We start from the raw sequence: 13713 nt of genomic DNA, 5'->3' as shown, positions 1-13713 counted from the left end.
GTAGGAATCAGCATGGGTTTCGAAAAAGACGATCGTGTGAAACCCAGCTCGCGCTATTCGTCCACGAGACTCAGAGGGCCATAGACACGGGTTCCCAGGTAGGTGCGAGTTTCTTGACTTCCGCAAGGCGTTCGATACAGTTCCCCACAGTCGTTTAATGAACAAAGTAAGAGCATATGGACTATCAGACCAATTGTATGATTGGATTGAAGAGTTCCCAGATAAAAGAACGCAGCATGTCATTCTCAGTGGAGAGAAATCTTCCGAAGTAAGAGTGATTTCAGGTGTGCCGCAGGGGAGTGTCCTGCGACCGATGCTATTCACAATATACATAAATGACCTTGTGGATAACATCGACAATTCACTGAGGCTTATTGCGGATGATGTTGTAGTATATCGAGAGGTTGTAACAATGGAAAATTGTACTGAAATGCAGGAGGATCTGCAACGAATTGACGCATGGTGCAAGGAATGGCAATTGAATCCCAATGTAGACAAGTGTAATGTGCTGCGAATACATAGAAAGAAAGATCCTTTATCATTTAGCTACAATATAGCAGGTCAGCAACTGGAAGCAGTTAATTCCATAAGTTATCTGGGAGTACGCATTAGGAGTGATTTAAAATGGAATGATCATATAAAGTTGATCGTCGGTAAAGCAGATGCCAGACTGAGATTCATTGGAAGAATCCTAAGGAAATGCAATCCGAAAACAAAGCAAGTAGATTACAGTACACTTGTTCGCCCACTGCTTGAATATTGGTCACCAGTGTGGGATCCGTACCAGATAGGGTTGATAGAAGAGATAGAGAAGATCCAACGGAGAGCAGCGCGCTTCGTTACAGGATCATTTAGTAATCGCGAAAGCGTTACGGAAATGATAGATAAACTCCAGTGGAAGACTCTGCAGGAGAGATGCTCAGTAGCTCGGTTGAAGTTTCGAGAATATACCTTCACCGAGGAGTCAAGCAGTATATTGCTCCCTCCTACTTATATCTCGAGAAGAGACCATGAGGATAAAATCGTAGAGATTAGAGCCCGCACAGAGGTATACTTACAATCTTTCTTTCCACGGACAATACGAGACTGGAATAGAAGGGAGAACCGATAGAGGTACTCAGGGTACCCTCCTCCATACACTGTCAGGTGGCTTGCGGAGTATGGATGTAGATGTAGATGTCGATGGCTATAAGTGCTACTGTACTCCATTGAAATTTCATACCTACTTTTGTCCGTATGTACAATGTTTTTGTTCTTGACTGATGTTTAGATCGGTTATGGGCATACGAAACCTTAATTTTCACCCTATGCTCATGCTGCAAATGTTCGCCTAATAATTGCACAATGAATTCATTTTGTGCTGTTTACAGTCTCATGGTATGCTGCAGTTATTCGCAAGCAGTAAAACTGCGATGAACTGAGGCACAATGACTCACAAAAGGAGACATACTAAGAATGTACTGCATTCCGCAAAACGCCATCAGTAAGGAAGGAAATTCTTAGAAACTGAAGGTAACACGAGATGGTTCATTCTCTTATTTCCTTTAATCAGTCCTCAAACTGTCACTAGGTAGTACGATTTACGTTACCGTATTCTTGTCCATTCTAAGGAGACATCTGCCAACTTAGCATGGCTCTCCTATAGCAGGTAGAATTACGAAAATCAGAAACATCACTGTCTAAACATTAATACTAAACGTAGATTAATGACGCGTCAAAGCATAAATAAATACAGGGATTCGACGCGAAGGTTCAGCCGCTGATGCAAAAAAAATCACAACACCAAGAAGGAGTTTCGAGACATAAACTAAAGTCAGCAGGCATGTTTCTATATCTGAAAGAGAATCTGTATTCAGATTTTACGCCAGTCGCATAGGAGTGGCACTAGCGACACGACGTGGACTCAAATCAAGTTTACGTTAAATACACCCTGTAACGATCGTGAGAATTAGTTATCTTTGAGATTGGACGTTGTGAGTTGATGTTAGTCAATAGTACCTTTAAGTCGACGAAGAATCTGCTATCAACGGCTCACTAAGTTTGAAGTAGGTCGTGTAATAGGGCTACGAGACACTGGATGTTCCTTCTGCGATATTGCTGAAAGACTTGTTAGGAAGTAAGCCACTGTAAATGATAGCTAGCAGCGGTGGTCACGAAAATGTACGGTCGCAAGATGATCAGGCTCCAGACGTCCTCGTGGCACTATCGAGAGGGAAGACCATTGTGTTAGCCACATAGTACTCCATCTGCAAGAGCAATTTGAGCAGCAGTTGGCACCAAGGTAACACAAAGATCCATTACAAACGGGTTACTTCAAGGACAGCTCCGAGCCAGAAGCCTTGTAATGTGCATTCCACTGACAGCAAACCATTTGTGACTTCAGTGGTGTTAAGCGAGAGCTCATTTGAAGGCAGGATGGAGGTCTGTTACGTTTTCTGCTCAAAGCTGGTTCTGCCCTGGTGCCAGTGACGGCCAGTTGAGGGCCTGTAACCAGCCTGTCTGTGTGCTGGAGACACTGGACCTACACTTGGAGTTAGTGTCTCGGGTGCGATTTCGTATGACAGCAGGACTACTCACGCGGTTATTCCAGGCAGCCTGACTGCAAATATGTACGTCAGTCTAGTAATTCTCCCTGTTGTGCTGTCATTGATTAACAGCATTCCAGGGGGTGTTTTCTAACAGGACAGCGCTCTCCCGTATGCCGCTGTTGTAACCCAACATGCTCTGCAGAATGTCGACACGTTGCCTTGGCCTGCTCCATCATCATCACTGTCTCCAACGGAGCACATACGGAACGTCATCGACAAGCAGCCCGAACCGTTCGTGTATTGACCGACCAAGTGCCACAGACGTGGGGTTCTATCTCACAAACGGACCTGTACAACACAATGCATGCACGTCTGCACAATTGCATTCAATGTTCTGCCGGTTACACCGGTTGTTGACGTCCCAGCATGTCACTTTTTCAATGACATATCTCGCGTTTACGTTATCCTGTGATCTTACAATGCTAATTACTTAAATAAGTTAACTAGACAAGTGTATCCCCGAAATTTCATTACTCTTCATTAAGTATTTTCTGGTATTGCGACTTTTTCCTTCGGAGTATAAATAATACATCAGATGAAGAAGCAATTCAGACAGTTATTCTTACAAGTAATGACATACGGCCGGTAGAGCGGTGTGCTGACCCTCCATATCCGCATCCAATGACGCCTGTGGGCTTAGGATGACACGGCGGCCAGGTGGCACCGCTGGGCCTTCCAAGGCCTGTTCGGACGGAGAGAGAGAGAGAGAGAGAGAGAGAGAGAGAGAGAGAGAGAGAATTCTTACAAGCTACCCATTCGTCACACACCGATTCCATAGGCAAGTTCTTCCCAAATCTTGATCAGTGTTTCTGGAGTAATTATTGCTGTTTCTAAAGTCAGTTAGACTACCTGGTAGAGGAGGCACATACACATGATCCTTTTTGAAGCCCCAAAGGCAAAATTCGCATGCCGTCAGATCATGTGTGAATGTGGATGTCATGCAAAGCAAGCTCTGTCATCCGGCGCCTTGCGGTCAATTCAGCGGTTGGGTACAAGGTTCAAATGGTACAAATGGCTCTGAGCACAATGGGCTTAACATCTGAGGTCATCAGTCCCCTAGAACATAGAACTACTTAAACCTAACTAACCCAAGGACATCACACACATCCATGCCCTAGGCAGGATTCGAACCTGCGACCGTAGCGGTCGCGCGGTTCCAGACTGAAGTGCCTAGAACCGCTCGGCCACACCGGCCGGCGGTTGGGTACAAGATCGTTAATAAATCGCATATAGAGTTATACCAGTGAGGCAGCGCTCCATCTTGCAGCCAAATAAAGTTATCTCGTTCAGCTTCTCCACTTGAGGAAAGAGCCATAGCTGTACCGCATCAAAAAATGGTTCAAATGGCTCTGAGCACTATGGGACTCAACTGCTGAGGTCATTAGTCCCCTAGAACTTAGAACTAGTTAAACCTAACTAACCTAAGGACATCACAAACATCCATGCCCGAGGCAGGATTCGAACCTGCGACCGTAGCGGTCTTGCGGTTCCAGACTGCAGCGCCTTTAACCGCACGGCCACTTCGGCCGGCTGTACCGCATCAAGAGAAGATAGACGAGATACAGTTCCTTCACCGAAAAAGAAATGCCCATAAACTTTCTACCGTGAGGTGGCACAAGAAAACATTCAATATAGGGGAGACTCGTCGCAGTGGTTCCATCTCGTGGGAACTTGCTGACCCCCAGATGCGCACATTGCGTGTGCTCACATTCCCATTTTGGTGAAACGTCAATTCATCACTGGAGAAGATACAGTCTAGAAAATTTTCATCATAATACAACATTTCGTTTGCAGAATTGGCACTTAAACTGTAGTCTCTAGGGTTCAGGGCTTGTAACAGCTGCAAAAGATAAGGAGGTAGTTGTAAGCATCTCCTAAAAACTTTCCGCACAGATGTCACAGGAATTGCTAATTCACGACTAGTTTTACGAAATGTTTTCCAGGGGTTACGCGTGAAAGAGGCTCACTCGTTGAACGTGTTCTCCCCTTTGATCACAGGTATACAATCCAAACTATTTGAGTTTCTCTTTCTTTTGGCGTATCATTTATACACTGAAGCGCCGAAGAAACTGGTATAGGCATGCGTATCCAAATACAGAGATATGTAAACAGGCAGAATACGGCGTTGCGGTCGGCAACGCCTGTATAAGACAACAAGTCTCTGGAGCAGATATTAGATCGGTTACTGCTGCTACAATGGTAGGTTACCAAGAATTAAGTGAGTTTGAACGTGTGTTACACTCGGGGCACGATCGATGGGACACAGCATCTCCGGGGTAACGATGAGGTTGCGATTTCCCCGTACGACCACAACACGTGTGTACCGCGAGTATCAGGAATCCGGTAAAACATCACATCTCCAACATCGCTGTGGCACAGAATACTGCAAAAATGGGATCGATGATGGCTGAAAAGAATCGTTCAACGTGACACCAAATGCAACCCCTCCACAAACGTCTGCAGATTTCAATACTGGGCCATCAATAACTATCAGCGTGGGAACCATTCAACGAAACATAACAGATACGGTTGCCGAAGGATCACTCGAGTACCATTGATGACAGCACGACACAAAGCTTTACGCCTCGCCTGGACCTGTCAACACCAACATTGGACTGTTGATGACTCGAAACATGTTGCCTGGTCGAACGAGTCTCGTTTCAAATTGTATCGAGCGGATTGACATGTACGGGTATGGAGACAACCTCATGAATCCATGGACCCTGCATGTCAGCAGGGGACTGTTTAAGCTGGTGGAGGCTCTGTAATGGTGTGGGGCGTGTGCAGTTGGAGTGACATGGGCCCCTGTCACGTCCAGATACCATTCTGACAGGTGACACGTAGTAAGCATCCTGTATTATCACCTACATCCATTCATGTCCATTGTGGATTCCAACTGATTTGGTCAATTCCAGCAGTACAATGCGACACTCCACAAATCCAGAACAGCTAAAGAGTGGCTCCAGGAACACTCTTCGTAATTTTTAACACTTCCGCTGGCCACCAAACTCCACAGGCATGAATATTATTAAGCATATCCGGGATGCCTTGCAAAGTGCTGTTCAGAAGAGATCTCCACCCCATCGTAGTCTTACGGATTTATGGACAACCCTGCAGGATTTATGGAGTCAGTTCCCTCCAGCGCTTATTCAGACATTAGTGGAGTGCATGCCACGCCATGTTACGTCACTCCTGCGTGCTCGAGGGGGCCCTACACGATTTTAGGCAGGTATACAAATTTCTTTGGCTCTTCAGTGTATGACAATCACTAGCCATTTAGCTACCATAATAGTCTCCAATCACCAGTTAGAAGGATGACTGGAAAACTTATCCATCATTCCCAGGCACAAAAAAGTCACATACCGGGAATGAGCAGCTGGATATGACCAGGAATGATGTGTTACAACTTCAGTTAGGCTATGTCACAGTTCTGATCAGAAGCCCTACGTTGTAGGTACTTCCTACTTTAAGAGTATGAGGCTAATCACCTTAAACTAAACCAGGCAAATTGGTTAGTTGGATACGATTAGGCGTGGCGCCGGTAAGGCCAAAGTAAAAATGTGCACTCCGGACGATTCGGACGACATACTTTGTAACACCAAGTATCGTTAGGTAGGGGAGACACAGTTATGTGTATTATTTATTGTACATTTTAATAGCCTTGACTGCACTATAATGTAGTAACAGCTAAATGACAGCCGTTTCTGGATGGTAAGAAACCATCCTCAGATAATGCATATTCTACAATTGGTATCTAAATGCAATGTTACTGAATGTCACTTGTCAATATCCAAACACTGGTCAAAGCATGATTGATAGCGTGTAAAACCAGTAGGTGACTAACGTGAAGCGGTTAGGAACCATGGGCAGTTGTTACTAGTATCATTATTTGTTAGAAAAATATTTCCGTACGAAACACACAAACACACACACATACATTTCTTCATTTGTCTTTTGATTTTCCGGCTCTAACGCTCACGGTGCTCGCGTCAGCTTGCTATTACGTCACGAGTCAGTAACTTATCTGTTAGATGTTCTTGATCTTAACACATCTTTTACGTTTCGGAAAATATCTCGTCAACGCATGAACTACGGTTTTTTTTCAGCTTCAGGAGGTCATGTATCCGAGTCTGCGGACAGAAGTTAATAATTTTATGAGTCGTGGTTTGAATGAAGCGATGCATGCAAGAAATTAGGTTTACACGAAATCGAACTCACTTCCACTACCACAATTCCGTTAACCATTCTTTAAAAAGTCTTAGCGATTTTGCCGACACAGGTAACAGGCGTTTGACCGGGCGCCATTGGGGATTTGACGTGAGGAATCATGTGGTTTGATAGGAAAGTACTGACTTAAATCATATCAGTAGACCACTGAAAAACGTAACCGATTGAGGCCATATAGTAACTGAACAAAATCTTCTCGGTTTTCAAGCCATATCACTCCTAATAAAATACTCAAGCTTTAGTCAGCTGTTTCCACCATCCTTATTATGGGGAAGAAAAACTGTTGACTGAAACGTCTTGCATCGTGTTCCGCTTAAACAGGGGAGACAGCAGCGTCTGAAGCTATCCAAAGAGGACCCTCGCCGGCGAGGTTTGGGCAGCTCATAGGAGCTGTGACTTGGCACGGTACCGAGTGACGTCATGTGGCTTGAAGGACCGGCGTCACGTTTGAAGTTGCCACTCCTGGCGACCCACTACCGTCAAGCATCTTTACTTCCGCTCGAAATGCAAAGCCCGCCTCCACACCCTAATGAGTGTGTAGCCTAGGTCTCGGTTGAAATTTTGGCGGTTTATTCCAATATCGACCACTTCTTCTAAAAGGGAATACCATTAATATGACGCATTAGCCAATGCTCTCGCCTTTTCTGTGTTTTGTGCCCGTTCTCTGTGCGTTGTTCTGTGCAGGTACGTCTGAATCAGGATGGAGATGGGATGTGGGCACACGGGTGTGTCAGGAAATTTCTCAGAAAAGAATCCTTAACGAAACGAACTGGTGTCACTACTGGAGTTTATTGGCTCGAAATCTTGCTGCTATTGGATACAGAGGTGATGTGATCTATGGAGACAGGAGGCTGCCGCAGCCAGATTAAGGGCATAATGCTGGAGAAAAGGAGCCAGGAAACCCGTCTGCTGGGGAGAGGAACTTGTATGCAAGAGAGAGACCCCATGGTACAAGTGTGCTCTCACCAGCCCTTTTTGCGTCCGCCAGGTGACCGTTTCTAGTCCTCCGATTAGCTGGCAGAGGGGCTCCTCAATGCGACCCTCTGTCAGCAATGTGTTTGCAATAGCTTCCCCTGGTCAGTGGTACCCAATGTGGGGAAGCTGCTCACTAGAACTGCGTGTCTAGTAACATCCGGTGCAGCACCTTGTGGGGCGGCGGGTGGAATTATTGCTGTTTATATAAAATGTTGAATGTTTTTCCCGGTCGATGCACCGTATGTGGTTGGAATTTATTTGTTGTTATTTGAAATAACGTTTTGTTTGTTTTTCCCGGCCGATTAACCATATGTGGGGCGGCTGGTTGGAATTTAATTGTTATATAAATTTTCCTATTATTTACGCTGTCTTTTGCCGTTCTCAACACTGGCTCTCTAACTACAATATTGGCAACCAGAAAGTGATTAGCAAAATGTGAAGCCTGTAATTAGAATACCTAGTGTCCACTTCATCTGAGAAATACACTTATAGCTACAGCTTATAGCTCTGAGGAATTAGGAGATTGTCCGGGATTCATAATCAAAAACGATCGTGAAAAAACGTTCGCTATATTCTGAAAGTCACAGATGAAAAAAAGAATCCACACAATCTGAATAACAGAGCAGTTCAGAGTCTAATGCGCTGATGCAAGTATATATGTCCAAATTAAATGTTTAAGTGAATGCTCGCCATAATTTGATGATAATGTTCATCAAACGCTACGTTAAATAATGGTAGAATGTTTGTCCCGCGACGGCACGTGAAAATACGACGTAGGCAAACTGAAGATAGATCATTAAAGTCATCCCAGAATTAACACTTCACTTGAAAATGATTTCATGGTTACGCGTAACCCGAGTAACTTAATACGGCATCCGAGGCTGCTTATAGCAATGATACCGACGCGACGCGACTCCCGACACAGATGGTGTGCAATTCAGTGTCTGGAGAGAACGGGGGCCTTCCCTTCTCCCGCAGCGTTCTTATATATAAAGCCGCGGTGCGGACGGCTAAGGGAACGCCTGATCAAATCGGCTCCACATTAAGTTATTGAATAAATCATCGCTTCCTTTGCTAAAGGCCGATGAAGCTCTCAATTTAAATGTGCATTCAACACACAGGTAAGTAATCATAATAAAAGTCTGACGTGGCTAAGTAAAATATTTTGGGCGAGAGAATTAATTTAATTACACTGCACGCAGTAGACGCGCTCTGAACTTGGCCTTTGGAGATACGCTATCGCTATAGTTTTATAGTTATTCAAATGAAACTTCTCACATCTTTATGGTTATAGCGGATCTCCATTTTACTTAAATATAAACATCCTAGCCTTATTTATTAGCCTACTTAATCTATCTTGCTTCCTTAATTTTTAAGACAAAAACCAGAAAATCATGAATTTCAACTAAAATCTTAATTTGTGAGATCCAAACTACTGTTTCTATTAAATTATTGTGAAAAAGGAATCTAAATATAAATTTTTAAGTCTCTAGCTCTTTTCTGTTGCGCCAATGATTTTTACAGAAAAACGTCCAAATTTCGAAAATGGTTAAAGTTATTGAACTGACATTCAACACATGTTGATTTAGTATTACTCCTGACATGCTAGAAACGTTTCAGGTTATTTACTTGATTTTTAAAGTATTGCGCAACATTTATGAATTCAGAGCTAGTTACAGCGGACTAGGCTGGCACACAATGGAAAGACTGATGAGAATTTTATACGGCGTGAGTAGGCTGCTTCCCTACATCTGGTGTTGTGTGTTTGGGAGGCCCGGGAAATTACAAACTGAGTAAAAGTGAAAGTGATTTTTAAATATTCGGATTCGGGAGTGAAATGCGACACGCAACTGAGTAATAGAACAGTGATAGTGTTACGTGTGTATGCGGACGACGCAATTGGATTAACAACGCATCTGGATTGACAGAGCTGGCACTGAGTCTAGCGTCGCTGTCGGCATCGCGAGAAGCCAGTTTCGCCTCACCGCAGTCATCCGCCGGAGCAACCGGAGTCGCGCCTGCCGTTGCGGGCCACACAGCAGCCGTCGGAGTGCCGTCTGCAGTTCAACACGCCGCGTCGCATCAGTAATCCTGGCACGCCGCGCCGGCAACGCCATACGTCGTGCAGAAGGAACTAAGTTAAGTGAAAAGCTGTTAAAAATTTTACTAACCTGTACTAAAAGACTGTCGGAAGTGGAACTGCCAGAAGAAACTGAGGTTAAACTTGAATTAGAACCTATGTCTGTTGAGGGAACTGTAAATCCAGACAACGGTTCAAGTGTAAATATGCATGAAAATAGTAATGTTAAGGTGAAATATGAAGTATTGTCTCCTGGCAGTAGTGTAAAAAGGGGCAATGATTCAATAATAGAGACCCCTGTAGTAAAGCAGAAATCAGAAATTGTTAATTTATTGGATGATAGTTTATGTGATGAATTAGAAACTAAACAGTCATCAGAGGTGGTAGAGTTTAAACAGGAGAAGCTAGATATGACTGATCAATCAGAAGTTTCATTTAGTTTTGATAATTCTAGTGTTGGAGCTAGTTTTTCGTCACCTGACTGTGATAAGAAACCAGCTAGTGAGCAACCCAAAGATACTGCAGCTATTGATTTAAATGTTATATTACAAGCAATAGCTACCAGTAATGCTGAATTAAAGTCTGAAATAAATGAGGTCAAAAGCAGTAATACTGAATTAAAGTATGAGATTGTGGCCAGCCAAACTAATTTTAATAAACGATTGGAGCTAATGGACAATACCTTCAAGGCTGGTTGCAATAAGTTGAAAGAGGATCTGGACAGTTTAAATTATAAAATTGATTACAACCGTGAGGATATTAAGAAAAAGGTTGCTCAACGATTTTCTGAAATGTATAAAACAGTAAAATCCGAAGTTGCTAAGGTTCGCAAAGACTTCCAAATGGAAGATGCAAAGCTGGAGCACAAGTTAACAGAAAAGATCTAGGCGGAATCTGAACTGTGCTCAGATAGGTTTAAAGATGTTAATATAAAAGTAAACATATGTCAAGCAGAAGTAAATGCAATCAAAACTGACACTACTCATATTGTGCAAAGAGTAGATAATGTTGAAATGAGAGTAGAAAATATTAGTACTAACATTGCTAACATTGAGAGTAAAGTAGCTTCAGTAACTTCTGGTAATGGTAGTATACAACAAGTTGTAGCTGCAAACGCCGCTTTTATCGGGTGTCGGCAGTTCTTGCGGTTCGATCCAGATAAAAATATCCACCCGCTAGATTTCTGGAACGATTTTGAAGATGTGATTCCACCAACTTGGTCTGAACGAGAGAAAATCTCATTTATTAGAAGCCATTTAGCAGGTGACGCTATGCGTTGGTCAGCTGATGTTATGTTGAAGTGTAAAACATTAGCGGAATTTAAAACAGCTTTCATTAATGAGTATTGGTCTAGTAATAAGCAAAATGAAGTGGTGAGAGAATTTTGGAGTGGAAAACGCTTCAATGTAGGCAAGGAATCTATCAAAGAATTTGCTAGGTCATGGATCTCACGTTTGTCACATTTGGCCGAAAAGCTAAAACCTGAAATGATAATACTAGGTCTTGAAGCCAAACTGCCATGGTTTTGGAAAGCTAGAATTATATCTGCCCCTAGAGACAATCTGGATCGTTTCATTGAATATTTGGAACGTGTAGAACGGGTTGCTGCCAATGAGGAGCAAGCACGTAATAACAGAAATGCTAATAACACTAGTAGTAATTTTAAGAACGAGCAGAATGGCAATGTAAACATCAGAACATTAGGTGTTCGCCATCCTAAGAGAGGTAGGAATTGGAGAAATAATTATCAGAACCAACAATGGCATCCAAATGATAGTAATTTTGTTCCAAACAAAATTATGCAGGTAAACAACAGTGCGGAAAGCAATGCTGTGCCAGTTAACTATATTGAAAATAAAGGAAACAGTAGTAGACCGAGGCAGGAAAACTAGTTCCCGTCTATGAGGACACTGGCGCTCACCAGGCGGTTACTTTTCCTAAGCCAGTAGTTACGGTAATTGGTAAGACAGATCAGAATACTCAGACTGAACATGTGGATGAAGGGTCAGTAGCATCTAAGGATACAGCAGAAATATTAGATCACTCACAGTATTTGATAGATACCGTGTTGGAGACGCTTTCTAAGTGGGAAGAGAAAGAGAAGGCGCAGCAGTGTAACGTTAGAGAAGAGCTACAAAATGCTGAATTGTCAGGTGAAGAAGCAGAAGAAATTCATGCTTATATTTACGATGAAGATGATGCACTCTTATCTAAAGTGCCTGTGCAGGATGTTGATACTGTACTAATAGATTTAGGAAAGGAGGTAAGTGAGAATGTAGAGGGTAGCCTGTTGTGGGTCGATGAACCCAGTAGCTGTGACCAGTTGTCACTTGAGAAGGAACCCGACGATAATGGTGAAGGTGGTTTAGCTGTTACTAGTGTTATGCCCGGTCTGGAGGCGCAGAATCGCTCAGACTGCAGTAATTTGGGTCATATTCAGCAAACTAAGTGTAATGAAGTCGTGCGGTGTTTCGATTTGAAATTAATAGATCGACTGGAAAATGCAGCTGAAAATATAATTCAGGAAACCCCTACACACTTTGACCTAAATGTAATGAAGACAGATGTCGATCACTTTAGTTGGAGACAAATCCAAAAGGAACTATTGGATGAATTTGAGGAACCACCTGTACAACCTAGAATAATCCACCCTATAATAATAGTGAATATGTTGGGTATCAATGTACGTTGTCTCTTAGACAGTGGAAGTGAGGTGAGTGCGATATCTCAGTCCTTCTTTGATGCATTACCTGGTAAAGACAAGCTTACAGTAATGAGGGTGTCAGGACTAAGAATAATTGGTGCTACTGGCAAAGTGTCAAAAACGGTAAAGCAAGAAGCTTTACTGCCCATTAACATTAATGGTAATTTAATTGATCATCCATGCTTAATTGTAAACAATCTCGGTACTGAGGTTTTAATTGGCATAGATTTCTTGTCAAAATATCAGAGTGTTGTTGATTTTGAAAGAAGCCAGTTAAAAATGGTCTTGCCGATAACCGGAGTAATTACAGTACCTTTTAGTGATAAACAAGTAGTAACTAATGATGAAACTTGGGAACTGCCTATACGAGTTCTGAAAAATAGGAGATATAGGAACGAAGGTGTTAATCTTAGTAAATACCAAGGAAATATGAGTGAACGTATTATGAGAGAATTGAATAGGCTTTGCAGGACTTATTGTTCTCGGAAACACTCAAGTTGGGCGGAGCACATGAAGTATTTTGAGAATGTAATTAACAACTTAAGGCATGATGCAACTGGCTTTGCGCCTTGCGAATTAATGTTTGGCCGAGAACCGCACAATGTGATTGCAAATATGGTAGAATTCCCTATTCTAACGCAAATATCCACAGACGAGAAGTAGTTAAAGGCTAGGGCAAATATAAGAAAAAGAGCATTGGAAAGGAAGAAGTGTCATGACGCAAAAGCTGTACCCACTAGTTTTGAAATAGGTCAGTTAGTCCTTGTCAAAACCAAGGAAAAATCAAAGAAAATAAATGCAGAAACAAAGAAATTCATGTTCGTATCCCAAGGACCTTTCAGGATCATAGAAATACCACATGCTAATGCATATAGGCTAGAGTACCCTAAAAGTAAAAAGCTATTAGGTCTCAGGAACGTGATCGACCTAAAGAAGTTCATAGGTAGTGAATGAACTCTGTAGGGAGGAGGTTGTTCTGTAGCCTCTACACAGTGTGGCAGCTATGCAGTCCCAGCTGTGTGAGATCTTCTTTCCATTTCAGGTCTCACTCATTCTTCATCTTTCCTATCCACCAAAATTTCGGCTCCTTACTTTGCAATACAAAAATTTTCCGTCATGGCTATCAAGCCATGAGTTCT

Source organism: Schistocerca americana, chromosome 3 (genome assembly GCF_021461395.2).
Source record: "Schistocerca americana isolate TAMUIC-IGC-003095 chromosome 3, iqSchAmer2.1, whole genome shotgun sequence".
In the NCBI taxonomy this organism is placed as follows: Eukaryota; Metazoa; Arthropoda; class Insecta; order Orthoptera; family Acrididae; genus Schistocerca; species Schistocerca americana.
Note: the sequence above shows the minus strand (reverse complement) of the source record.